The sequence below is a fragment of the Staurois parvus genome, unplaced genomic scaffold (assembly GCF_062004578.1).
Source record: "Staurois parvus isolate SC_StPar_1 unplaced genomic scaffold, SC_StPar_1.0 ptg000334l, whole genome shotgun sequence".
NCBI lineage: Eukaryota > Metazoa > Chordata > Amphibia > Anura > Ranidae > Staurois > Staurois parvus.
The window spans coordinates 5,697,035-5,718,688 of record NW_028318130.1 but is presented as its reverse complement, the minus strand read 5'-3'; the positions used below and the strand labels follow the sequence as shown (position 1 = coordinate 5,718,688).

The window sequence follows — 21,654 nt, the reverse complement described above, 5'->3', positions numbered from 1 at the left end:
CTGTGGGCTCCAAGCTCCAGGGGTATTCTCCGGCCCTCTTGTGGTCAGAGGGACTAGGGTGGGGGGGGGGTCGGTCTTATGAGGGTCAGGCCCTTAATCCGTGCCAGGGAATGGAAGGGGGGGAAGGTAGCTGGGAGGGGGGGGGGGGTAATAGGTTTTCTGGCTCTCTCCCTCTTGTCTTTTCAGGGTAAGGCCCGGGAAAAACTTAAACACCAGGAACCTAGGCGGAAATGCCCGTCTTGCAGAGCAGCCCTCAAGGAGTCATAGAAGAAGGTTCTATGTGGGCCCTGTATTGAGAGATTACTGAGGGAAGAGGGTCCAGCTCAGGGGGAATTGGCCAACACCTTTTGACTCCTTCAAAAACCTGATGGAGAGTTTAGCCATGCCTCAGGCGACGCCCTGCCCCCCCAACAGGTAGCTCCTTCAACTAACCTGGGTAGGGAACTCCAGGAGACAGGGGAAGGTGAGCCTTCCCTGGATTCCCAGTCCGAGGAGTACTCAGCAGGGGAGGGCCCCTCGGAAGACCCCAGAGGTCCCTCCAGGTACAAATTGTCCCTGGAAGAAGTGGACGATTTGTTAGGGGCAATTTATGATACGCTGGACATCAAGGAAGATGTAAAGCCTCTATCTCTACACGATCAAATGTACCAGGGCATGGAGGAACAGAAGCGTAGAGTATTCCCCGTACATGAGGTTTTGGTAGACACTATAAGGAAAGAATGGCAGGATCCTGAGAGGAAGCCCTTTTTCTCCAAGTCACTCAAGCGTAGATTTCCGTTCAGTGATGACCCGTCAACCTTATGGAACAAAAATCCTAAGTTGAACGCGGCCTTTTCCCAGATTGCCAGGAAAATGGATCTGGCCTTTGAAGACATGGGTGTTTTACCAGACCTGATGGATAGGAGAGCTGAATCCCTCCTTAAAAAGTCATGGGACTCGACCCTATCTAATCTGAAGCCAGCCATGGCCACTACTGTAGTAGCCAGAAACATGGAGTACTGGCTTACGCAGTTACATGCACATATAGTGGCCGATTCCCCTAAAGATAAAATCCTTGCGTCATTTGAAATATTGTTGCAGGAGGTGGGGTACATTGTGGACGCATCCGCAGAGTCTGTAAGGCTGGCAGCTAGGTCGGTGGCCCTGACCAACTCGGCCCGCAGGGCCTTGTGGCTTAAGACGTGGCAGGGGGATGTCACGTCTAAGGTTAAGTTATGTGGCATCTCCTTTTCAGGAGATCTCCTGTTTATGCCGGGATTAGAGACGGTGTTGGACCGTACAGCGGACAGCAAAAAGTCCTTTCCCCTGAAGCGAAAAATGCAGGATCTAGGGGGTAGGAAATTTCGTCCCCCAAAGAGACAGAGCCCTAGGACAGAAGGGCAGAGGAGGATATGGGGGCAAAGAGGGAGGGGCAAGGGAGGTGCGATATTCTGTCCTCCTGACAAGCCCCAGAAACCACGGTGACTCGGTTCCCCCGGTCGGAGGAAGATTGGCGGCCTTCCTTCCACGGTGGGAAGCGGAGGTCTCCAGCCCCTTTATATTGGACATCATAAGAAGGGGATACCGACTGGAGTTTTCAAGACCACCGCCACAAAGGTTATTAATAACAAGCCTGCCCAGGTGTCCTCAGAGGGCCTCAGCCTTGCTAGCCTCGCTTCGGGATTTGGAAGCACAGAAAGTGGTAGTAAGAGTTCCCATGGCAGAAGTAGGGGAGGGTTTCTATTCCCACGTGTTTGTGGTTCAGAAACCATCAGGGGCCTACAGAATAATCCTAAATCTGAAACCCCTGAACGAGTCCATCCAATACAAAATTTTCCGAATGGACTTGATCTTCACAGTCAGAGCCCTCCTGCCACCAGGGGCCTTCCTGGCCTCCATCGACCTGAAGGACACCTATCTGCACATGCCCATCGCGGAGGCATTTCAGAAATTCCTCAGGTAGGCAGTACAGAGCACAGTAGGGACATATCACCTACAGTTCCCGCGGCCTTGCCTTTCGGACTCTCCTCCTCACCAAGAATCATTATCAAGGTTCATCCGAGGCATTGGTTCCTCTTCGGCTGAGGAGAATTTCAGTGGTAGCCTATCTGGATGACCTGCTTTTATTGGCGGGCTCGGCAGATCGGCTCGCATTGGACGTGGCAGTGGTGAGGAGACATCTGCAGAGTCTGAGATGGCTGCTGAACTTGGATAAGTCCTGCCTAGTCCCTTCCCAAAGAATGACCTATATAGGGTACATTCTGGACTCCACCTGTCAGAAGACCTTATTAACCCCCGGAGAAGCTCATCAAATTAGACTGGGGGGGGATCAGGCGGTTACTGGGAAGCCGCGAAGTAGCATTGGGGCAGGCTATGTCGGTATTAGGACTGTTAACTTTGTCCATCCTGGCAGTACAGTGGGCGGTGTTGCATCTTCGTCCCCTTCAACTTTTCATACTGAGCGTCTGGGACCGACAGCTGTGGTAATTGGATACCCAGGTGCATATTCCCTCAAGAGTGAAGAGATCCCTGTGGTGGTAGAGGAAGACAGCCAATGTGACTCAGGGGCTGTTAAGGAGTTCCCCGGTGGTCAGGGAGATTACAACAGACGCCAGTGCCCAGGGATGGGGGGCCCATCTAGGAGAATCGGTGGTACAGGGAGAGTGGTCTCCAGTAGAAAGGGGGGAATCCTCAAACTGGAGGGAGCTAAGGGAAGTATTGGAAGAACTTCGCTCCTTCCAGAGCTTGATTTTGGGCCAGCATGTTCGCGTCCTTTCGGACAATGCAACAGCGGTAGCCTACGTGAACAGACAGGGAGGGACACAGAGCAGGTCTCTCTGGGCCCTGGCGGCGGTGCTTCTGTCTTGGGCAGAAGGGAATCTTGCCTCCTTATCAGCCGTCCACCTAAAAGGGGAATTAAATCATGTAGCCGATTTTTTTTTTTTTTTTTTTTTTTTTTTTTTTAACAGATGGCAACTGAGAATCGGAGTGGGTTCTAAATGGGGAGGTTTATCAGGACATTGTAAAGAATTGGGGATCCCCAGACCTAGACCTTTTCGCGTCAGGTCAGAACAACAAAGTCCCGAGATCTTTTTAGTTAAACCGGTGTGACTGGTCACGGGCAGTGGATGCGTTGGGACAGAAGTGGTATTTTCCTCTGTGCTACGCCTTTCCCCCGGTTGCCCTACTCTCAGCAGTGTTGAGGAAGTTCGGGTCGGAGAGAACTTCTTTAATCCTGATAGCTCTGTATTGGCCCCGGCGAGCGTGGTTCGCAACATTGAGGGCCTTAGCCACGCGGCCACCCTGGGTCTTACTTCTGCGGAAGGACTTGCTGTCGCAGGGCCTGGTCCTATGTCCCAGGGTGGAAAGGCTGAGACTGACGACTTGGTTTCTGAGGAGCAACTCCTGTTAGCAAAGGGACTCTCAGCCAGGGTAGTGGCTACGCTCTTAGCTAGCAGGAAGAGAGAAACCCAAGCCATCTATAGGAAGGTTTGGCGGCGCTTTAAAAAATGGTGCTACAGGGCCTCAGTGTAAACTCATAGCCTAGTGTCAGTGCTGGAATTCCTGCAGGTGGGGGTTGATAAAGGGCTCGCGATCAGCTCACTCGAGCCAAATTTCGGCCCTTAGTGTGTTTCTGGAATCCCCTTTAGCTAAGGAGGTATTGGTAATTTAGGTTCTTTAGAGCTCTGGCAAGACAGAGAGCGCCTGGAAATAGACCTTTCCCAAAATGGGATTAGGCAAAGGTACTCAAGGTGTTGATGGAAACACCATTTGAACCCCTAGGATCCGGCTCCCTAAGGGCCCTCACATTTAAAATGGTATTTTTGGTGGCAGTCACCACAGCAAGGAGGGTGTGTGAACTGGGAGCCCTGTCGGTCATGGCGCCTTATTTACAAATTTTTCCGGATAGGGTGCTGTTCAAGGCGGACCCATCCTTTGTTCCTAAAGTGGTCCTAAATTTTCATAGGGAACAGGATATAGTTTTGCCTTCGTTCTACCCTAATCCATTGGGGGAAAGACAAGAGAAATTTAATTTGTTAGATGTAAGAAGGTGTGTGCTCCTTTACCTAGATAGGACTAAGGAATTTCGAAGCACAGATTCATTTTTTATTTCTTTTGTGGGGGCCAGAAGAGGGCAAAAAGCTTTCAGGCGCACAGTAGTTAGATGGTTAAAGCTAGCAATTGAGCAGGCACACCGGACCGAGGGTCTAGAAGTCCCAGAGGGAATCGGGGCTCATTCTTCACGGGCCATGGCGGCAACGCAAGCGGAACTGGCAGGAGCCTCCCCCGGGACGGATTTGTAGGGCCACAACCTGGTCCAGTTACGGGACGTTTGTGAGGCATTACAGACTTGACCTGGTCTCGGTGCAGGAGCAGGCCTTCGGACATAAGGTACTGCAAGCAGTGAGCCCGCCCGAGGGGTAAGTACTAGCTTATCCTCTCAAGGTGCTGTCCTGAAAGACGAAGGGGGAAAATCAAAGTTACACTTACGGTAACGCCTTTTCCAGTAGTCTTTCAGGACAGCACCGGTTACCTACCCTTTGTTGCAGAATTGTTATGTGAGATGTCTTATAGTATGCTCTGGTGTCTCATATTATGTCTTCCCAAGTGACCGGAGGTACGATTCCAGGAACTGAGGTCGGAGGGGAGTGATAGTGCTTTCTGTTTAGGGTGGAGGTGTTTCCTCAGGTGGGGAGGAGCTGAGTTCTCTCAAGGTGCTGTCCTGAAAGACTACTGGAAGAGTGTAACTTTGATTTTTCAGTGTAGATAGATGAACCACTTGTTACTGCTATTGTGTTCTGGCAGCCAGTGCTCCGATTAGCTGTAGCCATTGCTCCGTCAATTTTCTGTGCCTTAGCCTGCATTCACATCTGAGCAGAGTGCATGCCAGGTGGTTTTGAAGCTCTTTTCAGGCATTTTCCACATTGCTTGGCATGAGTATTAAGCTTTTCATGCACTGGGCAAGGGGTGAAGTGCAGTTCTATAGGAGGAGAGAAGTTCTTCAGGAGTAAAAACATGCATACCACGCATTTAAAGGTGCTCCTGGTTAAGTCTGTGGGGCCAAAAAATGCCCTACATACAGTTTAAACAAAAAACAACATATTTTAATCGGCATAGAGCTTAGGGCAGCTGAATGGGGGCTTAGGGATAGACGGATTAGAGCCATGCTGAGAAAGAGACGAGCACTGAGATGAGTGGGTGCTTGGCCACTGACCACTCATCATCCACCATGGAGGTGGGGGTGGGGTGAGGGACAGTGTTAGTTCACCTTTTCATTTTGTCTGAAAAGGTGAACTTACACTATAAGGGTTACCTGCACTTTCCTATAGACATCTATTAGATTGGATGTTTTGGTGCATTTTCCGAAAGCTCTCCAAAAGTCCTATTTGCTGCATCTTTGGTTTGCTTTCTGGAAACACACCAAAAATGCAGATTCTAGTAGTCTATGGGAAAGCATGAGTAACCTGCATGAAAATCCCAGGTAAACTTTGCTGCACCCACACTGCAGGGAAACCACACAGAAGCAGTGTGAAAGTGCCTTAAGTTTTATACAGTCACCTGTAAATATATATACAGAGACTGAATCTGTGTAGTTAATGTCCCCTCTATATTGCAGTGTATGTTTTAGAACCATGGTCTCCAAGCTCTGGTCTGGCAGCCAGATTCAGCCCTTGGCCTGCCTTTATCTGGCCCTTGGGGCGCTGTTCCAACCACTGACACCAACAATAGGGCATAATTCCTCTCACTGACACCACTGGCTTACTATTCTGTCCACTGACGCTAATGATAGAGCACAATTCCTCCCAGTGACACCAACACTGGGGCATAATTGCCTCCTTTGACACCAACAATGGAGCACTATTCTTTCCAATGACACCACAGATATGGGACCTTGTTTACTCCCACTAATGCCAGGGCATTATCTATTTCTGTTGGTCACAATCTGGCTCTCTTACAGACAGTAAACTGGCCCTTTGTTTAAAAAGTCTGGAGACCCTGTATTAGATGATAATGTGTCTGGAAGGTTTGGAGATTACCACAACAGAATAGGTCATGCAGTCTGTGTATGCCCCCAGCTCAGTTCTATGTGTAAATGCAGGATTGTCATCTGGGCAGTAAAATAAAAAATCTGATTGCATTTTTCATAGGATTAATATTATTCAGTAAAGCCATGGTTAAGATTACAGCAGTTGCACATTCAGCAGTTCTCATGCAGAATAAAAGTCGAGGAAAGTAGAATGTAGCAGAAGTCCACTTCATGAGCTTTTTGTCTTTCAAGTGTTTCATGCAGACTTTATAAACAGTGCTCAAGCTGAAATTCTCCAGACGGCTTCCTGTCTGAGGGATGCCACATAAAGCAGTCATGTCGGCCTTTTCTTTTTTTCACTTTATTGTACAAAATAGGACCTGACAACATGGACTGACTCCTACTCTGAACTATAAACCCAGCATTTTAGGAAATGTATGGAGACTGTGTGGTAGTAACACATAATCTCTGACTAGTGCTGACAGATGCTGGCTATATGACTTAGCAATAATGCCCAATGCCAGCCGAAAATGTGTTTTTTGGTATGTAGGTGTTAGAATTAATGGCAGACTGACCTAATTTGGGAAACTTCACCTCACTTTTCCATTCCTGTGACACCAGAACAAGAAATGAGGGGTAGTTTATCTCCACAACAGGAAGCCATGGGCACAGTTAACCATCTCCCGTCCGGCCCATGTATATAAACGGCCGGACGGTGGCAGTGCAGGGTCGTGTGGCCATTTATAAACTGCCTCCCCGCACCCTGCTTGTGCGCGCTTCCTGGGAGTGCACAGCACCGCAATCCGGTGCCCGCTGTGTCCTCCCGACACAGTGGAACACCGATCGTCGAACGGGACCTCTGTGCAAGGTCCCAATCGTGATCACATGCAGAGTAGTAAGCAAGATGGTTACGTGTGAAATCTGTGAATGATCACAGAGGTCACATGGTGCAAGGCTATTCACAACAGCCTTATACCATGTGACAAGCTGTGACCAATCACAGCTTACACAGTAGTTCTCAATGGCTGCAAGAATGAAGCCAGAGAGAAGGAGAAAGTATTGCTTTTACAGCCTTTATGGGTGTAAAAGCAATCCGTGTTAAAAAAAAAAAATCTTCATCACCCCCCACAAATAGTACAGTGTCACCATGGTGACACTGTACTGCTAGGGTGACCGTATGAAGAAAAAAAAAACATAATATAAAAAAAAAATAATTTTTGGTTATAAACTAATTTGGGTTATATATAATTTATTTATTTTTTTACTAAAAAGATAACGGAATAAATTTTGGCCAAGATTTATGATGAAATACTATTTATTTGCAAAATTTTATAAGAAAAACACTTTCTAAATTTTTGGACTTTTTAATTTACATAGCAAAAAAAAAATTAAAATGCCAGCGTTGAATAAATACCGCCAAAATAAAGCTTTCTGTCTCAAAAAAATGCTAAAACATTCATATGGGTACAGTGTTGCATGACTGTGCAATTGTCATTCAAAGTATGATATCGCTGAAAGCTGAAAATTGGCCTCGACAGGAAGGCGGTAAAAGTGTCCGGACTGGAAGTGGTTAAAAATCTTGACATATTCTAACCCTTTACCACTGTACTGAAATGCCCTTTATTACTGCTATGTTAGAGAGATTTCGCTTTCTTGACCGGAAATGAGGTGAAAGCTTCCAAATGGGGACAAAGACAGAAATAAAAACCTGATGGAGGTTTTATGTTTTCCCGAATCATCTTCCTTGCCTACCAAGGCCCACTATAGCAGGCCAGAAAAATGTTAACCAGTTTCTTTGGTATAAGAGAGAAAATTATCAGGACAATATTGAAGGTATTCTCCCTCCCCTCCAATGTGGTATCTGACAGCTTTAAAAAACTAACTTTCCTGTTTTCTCCAAGTTTTGTCTTTACAGCACACTCTATATTGGGCAAAATATAACTAGAAATCTAACAATAGTCTTCCTTCTTTTTGCATGATTTATATTCTAAATACTCAGCCCTGTTTTACAGTAAAGTTTTTTTTTTTTTTTTTTTTTTTTTTTATACTGTATGCGCTTTTTTGTTTAAATATACAGTTAAAATGATTTTGCTATATCTGTTCGATAAGTGTGAAAAAAAAACACCTGTTGATCCTACTACAAATCCAGTGAGGGTATAAATTTCTGTACTCTTTCTGCCAATGGTGCACTGAAATCCCAAGCAGTGTTATCTGTCCTTACCAGGTCATCTCTGTTGTAGCTGTTCTGTAGTCCAAATCAGGAATGAGAACCCTAGGGTGACGATGCTTCTCTTACATAGATACAATACAGTGAGTGAGTGTTGTTCCCTTAGGACAGTAAGTGTGTTACTCACAGGATCACCAGGTGAAAATGAAAGGGAAAAAGCCAATGCAGTCACCACATCCAAGAAATAGCAAGCTGAAAGATATTGTAGTTTTGTTCTTCGGTTAAGATCCAAAATGATTAATTTTATTTTATTTTTTTTTTTACAGAGCTTAGAATGAGGGGCATCGTAACCAGCAAGTGAGGGGAAACCACTAGAAGAGAGCATGAACACACACTAAGGAGCTGTGGTGCTACACTACTGATTGCGGTTTGAAGTAAGTATACACCATCTCTTTTGCAATACACACACAACCTGACTTTGTCCTGAATTCGGGATTGGCACATAGCTGGGGACACGCATCTATATAAGGTTTGAGGTGTAAAGACCTATGCTGGGCACACATCGCTCAGATTTCCTGCTGGTTTGGCCCAAATTTGAGTAGTGTGTGGCCAGCATAAGGGCTTGTTCACACCATGGTGCAGACGCATCAGTTTTTCTGTGCGCGTTCTACAAGGGTACAGCAAAATTAATTGTTCTCTATGTGCTCTGTTCACACCACAACACTGGTATCACGTGCAGATTTTTTCTGTGCAGGAATCTGCAACGTTTATAAAATTCATTGAAGCGCGAAAGAAAACTGATATAAACTGATGTCTCTGCAAGTGAGCTCTGCGTGTCCATTTCCATCAGTTTTTCTGCAGGTATGGTGTGAATGAGATTCACAGAAAAGCGGCTACATAATGAACAGAACGTGACACTAAGGGAATAATTTCCAAAAATTATGCTTTATTACACACAAATAAATATGACATATGGGCATTCGCCCTGGTTTACCATCACCTCAGTATGAGACAATACACACAGACCTAAAACCATTTAAAATGACACAAAGACCGGTCTAAATGTATGTGTAGCAGGGAAAATGGCTACATGAGTCTAGTGTCCCTGCAACACAAACACACAGGTGAACACTTCCCTAGGGAGGTGTATCCAAAAATTATGCCATGGGCATACCATAATAGAGGATATAAGGGATTAAACAGTAACCATAATGGCAAATCCCTATCAAGAAATCCACAAAATTATGCTATAGATATATATATATCACATGTATGCAATAGAGCAAGCACACTATGCGTCAAAAAGGAGAGTGGCAGGCCTCAGGCCTGTATGAAGGAAGACATAAATGTCAAAATATTGTACAGTACATTCCTGTGCCGGCACAAGTGGTTGGGGCCCATTCATCTGTAATATAGATAGCTGTTTCCTAGAGCTCTTGGATGGGAATATGCCCCATTTATTTCCAGGATGGAAGAAAAGATGCACACAGCAGCACTCTGCTTAAAATGGTTTCTTCACCACTACACGTGGACTACACACCACTTTTTGTAGGAAAAAACAAGACACATCCCAAAGACTCTTCTGCCTGTTGAAATATATATGGTATATCTTGTTTCCTATACAAAGCACCATGATGTCCCCATCCTGTAGTGAAACAAACAATATGTGGGAAGTCACTGACAGAGCTCACACTCTATAGAAGATATATAGGTCATATAGATCACAGAGGACCATATATCTAATGTCCTGCAACAATCCACTCACCACCTGTGCTATGGATAACGGGAATGAAAGAGAAATCCTTCATAGGTACTGCCATACAGGGCCAAGGCGGCCAAGGAACCACCGCTGACATCCGCCGATATACCGCGGGTTCCAGCCCCTTCTCGGCGCTTGTGCTGCTTAGGCTTGCCTCATGGCTTGTGAAGATGGCTTCCTCCTTATGGGTCAGCGTGCGTTCCACCTAGTGCGCATGACCGGAAGTGACGTATCTGACGTATGACGTCATAAATGGGGCATATTCCCATCCAAGAGCTCTAGGAAACAGCTATCTATATTACAGATGAATGGGCCCCAACCACTTGTGCCGGCACAGGAATGTACTGTACAATATTTTGACATTTATGTCTTCCTTCATACAGGCCTGAGGCCTGCCACTCTCCTTTTTGACGCATAGTGTGCTTGCTCTATTGCATACATGTGATATATATATATCTATAGCATAATTTTGTGGATTTCTTGATAGGGATTTGCCATTATGGTTACTGTTTAATCCCTTATATCCTCTATTATGGTATGCCCATGGCATAATTTTTGGATACACCTCCCTAGGGAAGTGTTCACCTGTGTGTTTGTGTTGCAGGGACACTAGACTCATGTAGCCATTTTCCCTGCTACACATACATTTAGACCGGTCTTTGTGTCATTTTAAATGGTTTTAGGTCTGTGTGTATTGTCTCATACTGAGGTGATGGTAAACCAGGGCGAATGCCCATATGTCATATTTATTTGTGTGTAATAAAGCATAATTTTTGGAAATTATTCCCTTAGTGTCACGTTCTGTTCATTATGTAGCCGCTTTTCTGTGAATCTCTTTTCACAACCCTCCTTTTTTGTATGCCTCTTTTGGCTACTGAATGGAGACCATACATTGGGTGACACGTTAATGTATTTAATAACCTCTTCAATAACTATCTTAGTATATGGTGTGAATGAGGCCTAAAGCTGCATTCACACTTGAGCGATTTGTAGCTTGAAGCTCGAAGCTCCAAAAATGTGCAATATTTAAATAATTGTTCTCTATGGTGCCTATTTGTGGAGTCAGGTGTGAACAAGCACCATAGAGAGCAATTGATTTTTTTAAGTTTAAGCATTTTGAAGCTTCAAGCTACAAATCGTTCAAGTGTGAATGCAGCCTAAGTCTTCAGATCACTGACTCTGTACCCCTGCATAAAGATCATGGCACTACAAGCTTCCATATGAAAAATGAAGGAGACAGGTGAAAAATTCTTGGGCAAACAATGACTGCAGCTAGTTGGATGCGGTCACTGTTCGGGTAGTCTGACAGCAATGCTGGAGAGATTTTACTGTCCACACTATTTGGCCTGGATGAGGGAAATCTGTTTCTTTTTCCTCAGTGAGCCCATGGAGCTGAATAAGGCAGGCCATACGTTATGCAATTTTCTACCTGTGGTTGAAGGAAATTAAATTGCTCAATTCCACTAGCAGCACAGTCAGTGTTGATAGGAGAATCTCTCTTGCTGTGCTATTTTATTCTGACAGCAGGAGGTTTCCCTGGTGTCAGGACACAATGATCGCTGCTGCTTGCTATAGCCGCTGGTAGCAATCGTACAAAATAAAAACAAAACAGGTTGGTTGTACTGAAGTTGATCAATGGATCAACTTCAGTACAACCAACCTGCCCATAGATGGATCGAAATTCAACAGGTTCCTGTTGAACCAGATGGATTTCGATCTGTCGTTTATGACTGACTTAAGAGAAATCTTAATGTGTATAGCTAGCCTAAGACTAGAGCTGTACTGGTGCTTAGACCTTTAAACATCTATGAGGTTTAACTGCTTGCTGAGTATTCTCTCATTAGCATTACATTGTTTTACAGTGAAAGTGTTGTGAATGAGGATAGGGCTAACAAGTAATTAACTCTTTCAGTAACAAAAGAGATTTAGTTGTGAGTGTACATCCACACTGAGCTGAGCGTTTTCAGGCTTTTTTTTTTTTTTTTTTAAAGCGTTTTTTTTTTTTTTTTAAGTATTTTTTTTTTTTTTTTTTTTTTTTTTTAGCGGATTTGCAAATATTTTAGGCTTTTTTATTTTTTCCAGGCATTTTTAATTTAGGCTGTTTTTTGCTGTGGCAATTAGATACATGTGTAGATGTGTCCTAGGCACATACAAGGGGAAAACCAGAATCAAACACATGGCTGTTGTATACAGAAGTTCTATACCTTTCTCTTTTATCTGGGGAGCAGGGTAGCAGCAAGTTTCGTCCCATTTCCAGGCTCAAATCTGCCTGCAAAATAGCTCATATACTTTTTTTGAGCATCAGACATTTTGCTACAAGCAACATAATGCTCAAATGTGAATAGGGGCCATTGAAGTTGATGATTTTCCTTGTTGAGCATTTCCGAGCATTGAGTTTTGAGCTGAATAACGCTCAAATGTGAATGGGGCTTTAAAGTCCTTTTGTGGACAATATGTGACGGCTGAATGTTTAAGGGCAATGTTCGTAATACTTTGAGGTTGTCTTTTACAGAATATTAGGGCTGACATGTTGTTAAGGAACCAAAGCAAAACAAAAGGGAATGCCAGACCAAAACCTGATAATGAGTACAAGATCATTTTGTATTGCTGTTTAAAAAAAGTAATATAAAAAAATCCAAAACACTTTGGGAGCATTGCCTCTTTTCCTTCTTTAGGGCTACAAGAGTAAAAGTAAACCTAGTCTTAAATATAAAAAATATGTCTAGATATGTGTATGAGTATATACCAAATTCTAGAGCATCACATAAACTTGCCACATGAACTTCAGTTGTATTGTTTGAATTAATAAATGATAAAAGATACATAATAAGACATCAGATATATAATTTAAATTTAATTTTTTATATATATAAATATATGAAAAAGAAATTGTGCAAAGTACTGAAAAATTAAATTGCTGGGATAGGACCAACTGGCTACTTGAACACACTAAAAGACTACTTAAGTGATTGAAAACAAAACAAAACATTAGGAAGCTGCTGAAATGGGAGTTGTTAAGGAACGCACTGCAGGGGGTTATATTTTGTGAGGGAGGGCTGAAGACGTGAAGGACATGGCAGTGAAGTGGAGGTTGGTTGGATAAACCAGGAGATGGATACTCTGACTTCAACCAGGGATTTCTCTGCATTTGGTAGACTGGAGAAGGTCAGTTATTAGTTTCTTTTTTTACAAGGAATACTTCTACGTAGACTTTAGGGTTGCTTCAGTTGAAATAGCTGTGTAAGGAGGACTATCATCTCAATGACCTTGCAGTTAAGTCTGCCTAGGGGGGAAAAGGTTCCTTTTTAGTATTTAAATTAAACTAGTTCACCTAAAGATGAAGTTGCAGGTTGATTAAGATTTCCGAGGTTTGATGGTACAGTAGGACCTGTATGTTGGAAGGATGTTACCCGCATATTGCTTCATTGTAACTGAATCATCTTTTAAAGATGGTCTACGATCCATCAAAACGTCATGCAGTGACTTTCAATGGATTTTATGTGATCTCTGGGGAAGGTAACAGAACTCCAACTAGAGTTTTCTGTACATTTGCTTTGGGTGACATTGTTTTCAGTATTTCACTCCACCTCCGCTGTGATGTGAAATATTTTTGGAAACCTCATTTTGTAGATTTGCTTTTAGTGTAGTTCGGTCATTATTCGCTTTGCCAATCTAATTTGTTTACTGTACCTTTTTCTTCTGCCATCTAAACAGCATTGTACTCTTGTTCAAATGTAAACAGCCACTACCTCATTTCACCTCCCTGGGCTGTCACAAATGTATAGGACAGCGAGGTCTGCACAATGTCTCACTTCTTCAGAACCCCAGTGTTAGTGGCCTTGGCTGGCTCTCTTTAGATCAGATTGCCTATGATCTATTTTTAGTAGGCCTTCAGTCAAACTGTGTCTACCCATGTAAACATTTCACGTGAATGAAAGGCTAATGCAGTGCCTTATTCTGTAGACCAGTTAGAAGGATTTTGACTTTTTGTTTAAATTTCATCTGCGTTTCACACATTTGTTAGGAGATGTACTAGAAGAATTAGACAAACAGAAGTATTGTCCTTGGTATTGCTGTGAACGTATGAATATGAGAAAAGAGCAAGTCTAGCCTGTGATCTGATATATTGGCTTTTGGTAAAGTATGAGAATAAAGGGTTAGCATCCTATGTCCAGCTTATCTACTACACTATTAGTGCTGTTAGCTGGCTTTAATTTTTTGTATCTGGCTGATCACCATTTAGATCAAAAGCTTAAAGTGGATCTACACTGTATCTGAGCACCACAAAACAAAAACACTATTTATTAAATTTTTTTAGTATTCAAAGCAAACTCCCCCACTTATCCATGTCTCCATGTTTTATTTTGCTGAGAAATCACTAGCATTTCTTGCCGTGGCCATCCTGAGTAAGATGATTCATGTAGCATTTACTTCCTGCAATCCATCTGCCCTTAGCTCAGGCATGCAGACAGGAGGGTGTGCTTGGCTGTAAAAAAAAAAAACATCCTTCCCTCTTGAAGACTCCTGAGATATGACATAATTTGCCTAGGCATAGAAACCAGGAAGCAACTGATGAAATGGATACAAAATTATAAACAAGTGCATTTGATATACTTTTCTATCTATTTACTATTGCTAGCAGCACAAAAATTAAAAATAGTCAAAGTTGATGGAAGAAGAGTGAAGTTTTGCTTTAAGGCTCCATTCACACCAGATGGGGTGGGACTGCTCTGCGTAATCCTTGTGCAGTGGTTCCAACATAGTCCTGACCTCCACTTCTATATCAATCCATGTAATTGCCGCTAACTGTAGCACAAGGATTACTCCACCTGTGCCCAAAAATCATCAAATTGTTCCAGCGGAGTAATCCTTGTGCTGCATCCCCCAGCGGATTGACATAGACGAGGAGACCGGGATTTTAATTGTCAGGACTGGGGAGCCACTGCACAAGGATTGCTCTGCTGTTGTGTGATAAACATTAACTAATTCTGTTCCTTCCTTGGCCCCTAGCTGCTGCCCAATTAAACCTTAGTCCTGTTTCTTCCCTCGGCCCCCAGATGCCATAGTCTGGTCTGAATAATATGTCGGGCAGACTGAAACCCGGACACGTTTCAGAATGATTAAAACCCAGACTGTCTGGGTGAATCCCGGACAGGTGGCAACCCTAACTTGATCTGGCTCAGGGGGCGCTCTGCTGCAGTAAATCTGCTGTATACGGTCCTGAAGCAATTTAAAAATCAAAAAGCCAGGAGGAGAACCTGGTCATCTGACCTAATAACATAGTATAACCAGGTCTCCTCCATGAACAGATCCCTCTACTCCATTCAGCAGAGACCTCTTTTGACAGTGTTGGTGCTATTTGGATAAATATAAAAGTATACTTGTTGAATCCAGAAAGGCTCTTGCTTTCCTGTGTTTTTAAAGATTCCCATTATTAGTACAAAAAAATCTAATTCGGTCATAAGTCAAGTGTTTCTTTTCTACTATATCTTCTTCATCTTTAGGAAAGTAAACTGTCCATACACTAGTATTGCTTGTTCAAAAATTTCATTTTCAGAACATTCATTCGATTTTTTTTTTCCCTAGCATATACCATACATATGAATTTAGTTTACCAGAGGATGCCATTCAATTTTTTTTTTTTTTTCATGTTTATTTTAAATTTTAGCTGGAGTGAAGGGGTATACTATTATGATGTAGTGATGGGGAATGTGTGTTGAAATGATCCTGAGAGCTTTACCAGCAGTAGCATAGCTATAGGTATAGCCACTCATGGCAGATCTGCTGTGATGACTCTGACAATTCGTACACTGGTCTTTCAGGCTAGGGATATGCCATAAAGCAACAGCCGTATTGAAATATACTGTATGTATTATTTTCATTCCAGTAACTTCAGAAATATGTGATAGACCTTTTCACTGGACACAAATATTGTAAATTTTAATTTTTACTATAGTGTTACGTTTCCAAATATTTTGCTGCAAAGTAATGTGAGGAAGTGTAACTCATAAACACCAGTTTGACATGCCAGGCCTAGAGTGTCCACTGCAAAGATGTGGCCAATGGGTTTTGGCTTGGAGAGGATGAAAACAAGGTGCTGCAATATGAGGGGATTGGTGTAGATTTGACTAACGTTTAGGAGGGTGGGCGGGTTTATGTAGTTTTTAGTGTGTTTTTTGGAGGGGGGGGTTGTTGTTGTGTGTGTGTGTTTTTTTTTTTTTTTTTTTGTTTTTTTTTTTTTGTTTTTTTGTTTTTTTTTTTTTAAACTGTTCTTTAAAAAGTGTAAAACACTATAACCAAGTAACTATAGACCAGTACATCTGATATCTGTTGCATGCAAGTTATTTGAAAGTATTCTGAGGCAAGACATACAGAATCTAATGACCGAGACCTTTCATGGGTTTATGAAAGAGAGTGTTTTTTGGGGGGGTTTTTTTGGGTTTGTTTTTTTTTCCTAATAACATGACCAATTTTATGAGGTAATAACTCAATAGAATAGTGACATAGAGTTGTGCTCAAAAGTTTGCATACCCTGTCAGAAATCATGAAATGATGAGATTGATATTGAAAATTCGACTGATCATGCCAAAAAATGGCTTTTGTTTAAAGTATTACTAAACCCACAACAGTAAAATCAGTTTGTATATGCAGTTAAAGCATGCTTGTTATACTCACTGTGGAACCTAAGGGGTTAATCCTCCGCATTGTGTAAAAAGGTTGTTTGATCCTGTCTTCTCTTATCCTCTCCTTCTTCCACACACAGTCCCCAATCCATCTGCTGATAGCACAGAGCCTTAGGAGGCACTCTACACATGCTCCGTTTGGTGTGTATTGCTAGAGAGATTTTTGGGCTTTTTTGGGAGGGTGCATGTGATCGTCACAGGGCCAATCCACGCTGTCCAGACAGAGGGTCATGCAGCCTCATAGGATAGTCAGAGGAGAATGAAAACTCCTACCAGCTTTAATCAGCACTCATCCAGACACGATAGAAGTGACACGACTGCTATAAACTGCTGATGAGAAGAGATATTTTTAACAATTTTGTATATACTAAAATAATTGCATTTCCATGTTCTGTGTACTATGGGAGACCAGATATAGTGAATACAGGGTCATGGATTTAGTAATACTTTAAGGATAGTGATCATACAAAGCCATTTATTATCATTGTTGTTTTGCTCCTTTTGAAATCATAATAACAGAAAACACCCAAATGGCTCTGATCAAAAGTTTACATACCCTGGAATGCTTGGTCTTTGTACAGACATACAAGGTGATGCACACTGGTTAAAATGACAATTAAAGGTTAATTTCCCACATCTGTGGCTTTTTAAATTGCAATTGGTGTCTGTGTATAAACAGTCAATGATTTTGTTAGCTCTCACATGGATGTACTGAGATGGCTAGATACTGAGCTATGGGGAGCAGAAAAGAACTGTCAAAAGACTTGCAGAACAAGGTAATAGAATGTTATAAAGATGGAAAAGGATATAAAAAGCTATCCAAAGCCTTGAATATGCCAGTCAGTACTGTTCAATCACTTAATAAGAAGTGAAAAATTTGAGGATCTCTTGATACCAAGCCAAGGTCAGGTGGACCAAGAGAATACCGCCACAACTGCCAGAAAAAGTGTTTGGGTTAGAAAGAAAAACCCACAGGTAACCTCAGGAGAAATACAGGCTGTTCTGGAAAGATGGTGTGGTTGTTTCAAGGAGCACAATACAACGATACTTGAACCAAAATGAGTTGCATGGTTGAGTTGCCAGAAGCTTTGACAACACCAATGCCACAAAAAAGCCTGGTTAGAATATGCCCGACAACACCTTGACAAGCCTCACAGCTTCTGACACACTGTAATCTGGAGTGACAAGACTAAGGTAGAGCTTTATGGTCGCAACCATAAGCTTTGTTTGGAGAGGGATCAACTTTCCTATAGCAACATGAATATCATCTCCACTATGAAGCATAGTGGTGGCTCACTGATGTTTTGAGGGTCTGTGAACTCTAAAAGCACAGATAATCTTGTGAAAATTGATGGCAAGATGAATGCAGCATGTTATCAGAAAATACTGACCGACAATTTGCATTCGTCTGCACGAAAGCTGCACATGGGTGCTCTTGGAATTTCCAGCATGACAATGACCCTTGGCACAAGGCCAAGTTGACCCTCCAGTAGTTACATCAGAAAAAAGGTGAAGGTTCTGGAGTGGCCATCACATTTTCTTGACCATCAAGCCACTCTGGTTATTTTGCATGAACCACACATTTGAGATCTCCCCAAAGACTTTGGATGACCTGCAGGCATTTTGCCAAGACAAATTCGGGGCCTCATAGACCACTTTTAAAAAAGACTACATGCTGTCATTGATGCTGAAGGGAGCAATACACAGTAATAAGAAGGGTAAGCAGACTTTTGGACAGGGGTCATTTAATTTGTTTACCATGTCATGCCTTGTTTTGTTTTATAATTATTCCATTCTGCTATGACCTTGAGTTGAATAGGAATCCCATAGGAAATAAAAGAAATGTGTTTTGCCTACTCATTCATGTTTTCTTTAAGCTCTTGGCGCTGGAGCCTCCCGAGCCTTTAAGAGTTTCAGAAGCCGGGAGGTGGGCGGGGTTTTAGGGTCATGTGACCGCCATGATTTGCCATCACGGCAGTCACATGATCGGAAAAGGTTCTGATTTCAAGGGGAGATCAGGACCTTTCCATGAGTCACGGACATGTGCTGGGAGCGCACTCTTAACACACACGTATTTTCTAATGGCACGCAAATATGCGGCTGCTCAGCATCAAAGCCCAGACACCGAGAGGCCGCATATTTGCATGCTTTTGGTGTCAAGGGGTTAAAAATGGTACATACTGTATGCTGTATTACCAATTCTTCAAGGGTATGCAAACTTTTGAGCACAACTGAAGACCGGTGTAGCATGAAAATCTGTCTCCTATGAGGATCTGTCCCCCTCGACGTATCTGCGCATGTGCCGGAGATCGCCGATCGGCTGCTAATGCCTGAAACTGGCACATGCGCAGATACGTCGAGGGGGACAGATCCTCATAGGAGACAGATTTTCATGCTACACCGGAACGGCGCGGGAACACGGCGAGAGGAACGCGCGGAACAAAGGTAAGTGAATTGACACAGGGGGGACTTAATATGCGGGATGAATTACTATGGGGGATGAATTACTATATGGGGGATGAATTACTATATGGCGGATGAATTACTATAGGGGGGATGAATTACTATGGGGGATGAATTACTATATGGGGGATTAATTACTATGCTTACTATGGGGGAATATTACTATACTTACTATGGATGACACATACACATCATTCATCTACTCTTGGTCCGGCCCCCGGGTCCAATATATGAACCCATTGTGGCCCTCAAGTCAAAAAGTTTGCCCACCCCTGAGCTAAATTGATAACAAAGGACATTTTTACAGCTGTGGATTAGAAAACGTTCACATCTCAAAGCTGGCTTAATCCGTTCAAATATATCTAAAGCCAGTGTAAAGATTTAGCAAAATAACTTTTTATGCCAAGGATGGTAGAAAGGACAATGACACATCAATTGCATTTGCAAGAAAAATGTTACCATCACTAGACCAGTATGTAAGAGATTTTGATTGGTTGCTATGGATTACTTCTCTTGAGAATTAGCACCCTTTAAGTCCAAATCGTACAAGTATATTCCAGGAATACATGTACAGTACTTGTTAAGGAAAATGTTATATACTGTAACAATGTTAAAGGCTAAGTTCATCATTACAGAAAAAATGCACATATTTTTGGAGGAAAAAATATGCATTTTTAAAATTTTTATCCTGCATGGGTCTGGAAAGCATTTTGCTAGTAATCCGTAGACCTGTGAACATCCTCTGGCTTTCAGCCAGTACCTCTGTACAGGCTTTCTGTGTGAAAGCCAGAGGACATGTCAGTGGACTACGATAGCACTTGCCAACCCTCTTGCATCCCACTGAAACTACAAATCCTTCTGCCGGGTTGGCAGACTGTACTTGCAGCTTATTCCTTCACAGGAATCTATGAATGAATGATGCGGCTGTCTGAGTTCTGGTTTTAAAATATGTCACTAGCTGCAGGGAGAAGGACCCCAGCCCACTGTCACAGGGAGGTGGGGGAGAGGGAGCAGGAGCTGTTACATGTTTTATCCTCCATACAGGTGGAACATGTTCTAAAGGTGAACTTCTCCTTTTTAGTATTTTTTGATGTGCTTTATGGCCTGTCATGAACCTTCCACAATATTAAAGCCCAAACAAACCTTTAGTTTTAAAGAAGATGAGGAGAATTAGGGCCAATGCTCTTTTGGCCTGATCCACCCCCTGCACAGCCCAGAACGCCAGTGATCACTGGAGGGGCAGAGCAAAGAGCCAGAGACTGATGGTCACTGGCTCTCTGCTCCCTGAAAACAGAGAACTGAGCAATCGGCGGCCTTGGATCACTTGGTTCTTGGTCTTAAAGGCGGATGGGGGTAGGTGCAGCATTGGAGTAATGCTGCATCTGCCTAGGTGAGTATAATTGTGTTTTTCAATCCTGAACTTTTGTTTTAGTCAGTCAGATATTTTAAAGGTGCTTCATTTTCTTTCCAAAGGTATTCAATGTCTTTCATTTAATTTTCTTTCTAAATCAACCACATCATCAGTAGAAGAGCCTGTGTCCTGCCAGCATGCTGTAGAGTAGGACCCTTGCTGTCTCTTGGGAAGTCCAACAAGCTCTCTGGTCAGCTTTTTAGTCATCGATCAGCTCAACTTATGTCCCCCGCTGACTGAAGTCAGCTGGCTCTAACTCATTAAGGGGTATTGTTGGACCTCTGCAAAGAGATCACTGCTTCCCCACAGAGAGTAAAGTTGGCTTGTCAATACACTAACCAGGAGATGCAGCTGCTGATCAATGGAGGATTTTCCATCATGTCCCCTGTTTAATTGATTTTTGTTGAGTAGGGAAGCCCACGCTCTGATTGAAATTCATCTAGTGCATGCTGAACTTGCAGAATTTCCATTAGTGCTAAGCTAAAATAAGGGTTCCACTCTATAGAGTGCTAAGAGAATACAGGCTTTTCTACTTGGGAATGTGGCTGCTTATTGAAGAAAATCTGTAAGTCTTTGCACACCTTTTTGGTTTGATGCACCTGGAATGAATTTAGCCAATTTAAACTAAAAGTTTAGTTGGGCTTTAATCTAAACCGCAGTCCTCACCTTTTCTGAAAAGTGCATTACTTGTAGCTTTTAAAAACTGGTGCAGCCGAAGTTCCCTGTATATTTCAAATGACCAGACTCATCCAGTGCTTTTGAACTTCAATCGCTCAACTTGAGAAAGGGAATACATATTGTCTGAGTTGACATTCAAGACGTTTAGGAAACTTTATCCAAGCAGTGTCTTTATATTTAAGATTACATATGTTATCCTGTAATCTCAATATACTGTAACATTCAACATGTCTGGTTTAGACCAGGGCTGAGACGGAAGCTCTTCAAAGACTTTGTCTTGCACAAAGACTGCTCTGCAAAGTTTATTTTCTGAAACACATTCTTAAAATATCCACTTGCCGACCCCAATACGTACAGTGGGGAAAATAATTATTTGATCCCCTGCAGATTTTGTAAGTTTGCTCACTTACAAAGGAATGAAGGGTCTGTAATTTTTATCATAGGTGTATTTTAAATGCTAGAGACAGAATATCAACCCAAAATCCA

General features: G+C 42.7%; 1 protein-coding gene across 1 annotated transcript in view; it reads left to right on the top strand.

Annotated features, from left to right (window-relative positions):
- Positions 1–21,654, top strand: part of FBXO8 (F-box protein 8) — an 82,319-nt gene that overhangs the window by 25,095 nt on the left and 35,570 nt on the right. Inside the window, exon 2 of the mRNA XM_089684041.1 lies at positions 8,501–8,608. The gene's annotated coding sequence lies outside the window, so the exon portion shown is untranslated. The remainder of the gene's footprint in view (positions 1–8,500; positions 8,609–21,654) is intronic.